The sequence below is a fragment of the Tursiops truncatus genome, chromosome 8 (genome assembly GCF_011762595.2).
Source record: "Tursiops truncatus isolate mTurTru1 chromosome 8, mTurTru1.mat.Y, whole genome shotgun sequence".
Taxonomy (NCBI): Eukaryota; Metazoa; Chordata; class Mammalia; order Artiodactyla; family Delphinidae; genus Tursiops; species Tursiops truncatus.
In genome coordinates, this window is record NC_047041.1 from 14,826,556 (window position 1) to 14,829,108 (window position 2,553).

Genomic DNA, 2,553 nt, shown 5'->3' on the forward strand with positions numbered 1-2,553 from the left:
AGGGTTCCCTTCAGTTGGGATCCAAGCCGATTTCTCAGCTTCAGATGAGCACTGCTCTCCTGACAGCTCCTGATTCTTGACTGTAGGGTCCCCCACACTATGGAGCCAGCAACTCCCCAATTCTTGCTTGCAGTAGTTTTCTTAATGCCCTTCAGTGGCTTCCCACTGTCGGGAGAATAAAAGCTGGACTCACCCAGGAACCACCAGGTCTGCCCGGTCTGGCATCTGCTTCCTTCTCCAGCCTGTCTCCTCTGCTCCAGAGCCACTGTGGCTCCTTTCACGACATGCTCCTTCTGCCTCAGGGCCTTTGCGCATGTGGCTTCTGTTCCCGTGTCAGAATCAGTTCCCAACCCTGCCTGTCACTCCCGTTCCTGGCTCCTTCACCTCATCTCCTTAACACCTCCTGACCCTTCAGCTCGCTTCTCAAACGCTACATCCTCAGGGCTCTGAACGCTGTTTTAATGACACACTTCTCCATGGGATTATTTGATCAATCTCTGCCTTGCCAATTAGCTCTAAGGGACCGTGACTATCCTTTCACTGTGGAGCCTGGAGCTTGGCCCAGGGCTCACTGCCCAGTAGCTCCTCATGCCAATAACTGTGTTGCAAGAATGAGGCAGCTGGTGACCTTTTTTTACTGACACCCACATGTTTCATAGGGGCTAGATGTGTTTATTCCTCCCCTAGAAGGGAGCCAGGACTCCCGCTAGAACAAATTTGTGTGTGACTTCATAGCTGTGTCACCCCAAACTCCCTCAGCTGTGCCTCTGGATGGACTGGGGAGAAGCACATTTGAGGGGCAAGCCAAGGTCCTTCCGCACGTGAATGTAGCCCCGGCTGCCCCTCTGCGGCCTTTCACTGCTAAGGGGCATCTGAGTAATTTGGCCAAACACCTTGGAATTCTCTGGTAAGACAAGGGCTGGTACTAACAGGTGACTCGGCTTTGGAGTTCTGACCCCTGGCCTGTCTTTCTCAAACAGACTTTCAGACCTGGGTTTGAAGTGTCCTCACCGGGAGGAACTCCAAGAGGCAACACAGTGAGATGCTGGCAGGCAGTCCTCAAGGGCGTCTGCGAGGGACTAATCTACTTGCCCAAGGACATGGGCCTAGCGAGTGATTTTCAAAGGCACCCAAGGAACTTCGGGACTGGGCCAGACAGACGTCCACTCTGTCCAAGGTTCTGTGCTCATGGAGTCCAACCTGTCCTCTCGAGGGTTCCCCACTCTTTCTCAGTGGCCATTTATGGCTTCCACATCTGTGCGAAGCCTTCTGGAATCCATGTATACTTCCTGCTTTGGGGTTTTGAGACTGGACCATTCATTAAAATAATTCAATCTAGGGTTCGAGCTGGAAGGGGCCTCTGGATTATCTAGCCCATGTCCTTCATTTCACAAATGAGAAAACTGAGGGCCAGGGCTTGGGGTGTTGAGGTAGGGCTGGGTCGCTTCCTGGCAGTACCCAGCGTACTAGGGTTCCGGGTGTGTAAGGAAGTCCCTGCGGCTCCTCTCGGGCTTGGACAGTTACAGCCTCTCTCAGGAACCGGCCCCCTCTCCCCCACCCCCAATCCTGTCGATCCCCCTCCTGGCTCAGGCTGGGCAGCCTCATGGCCGGCAGCATGGCTTCCCGGCTACCAACCGAGTGGCCAGCCCTTGCCGTGTCCGTGGTTTCTGCCAGTGCCTGGCCTCGGGCCTCGCAGCGACTGCCGGCTTACAGAGCGCTCGCTCTGAGCGCTGGGTTCAGCTCCCGGGGGTCAGGGTTCTCATCGCCGTTTCACATGGAAGGAAACTGAGGCTCAAGTGTTCCCTTCAGTGCTGTGCTCAAGGTCACATCACAGGTGCAGGTGCGGAGCTAGGATTTAAATCTGTTCATTAAGTTTGTCGTCTCGAATTTGGACCTGAGGAGTGGACTGGGGAGGGGGCGGTACTGTGAGCCGGCAGGAGCGGGACGAGGGGCCCTGATGAGGGGGATCTGGGCAGCACATCTGTGGTTCTAGCGAGCCCCCGCCCTCAGCAGCCCCCCGGCTCTTGCTGAAAATGACAAGTCCGGCCAGAACCGGCTCGCGCTCCCACGACACAGCCATTCATGCTTTAGGTGCGCATCCCACTTCATTGTCAAGACTTCCAATGAACGTGGGTTGCTGTGTCTGGTGCTGGGTTATTTTCTCGTATTTTTCCGTCCCCCCTCCCCCCCTCCCCGAGTTTACTATTTCGGAGAGACACTTAGCTCTGTCATCGTGTTTGGCTCGCTCCCTCCCCACCCTCAGCAGAGGAAAACCAAAAAGCCACAGCTGGCGGCGAACGCGCGCCGGCGCTGGCCCGCGCCCTCGACGGCGGTCTCCTGTTGCTTCTCGGAGCGGCCCGCCCTTTGAAAAAGAATCTCTCCCGCACCCGGGAGCAGCGGCGGCGCGCTCCGAGGAGCCGGCGGCGCGCGGCGAGCAGGAGAGGGTCTGCGCGCGGACGCCAGCCGGAGGTCCGCGGACGGTGACATCGCGGTCCCCGGAGCCCAGCCCCGGCTGAGCTCCCGCCCACCACTCCCCACCCCTGCAGGACGCGC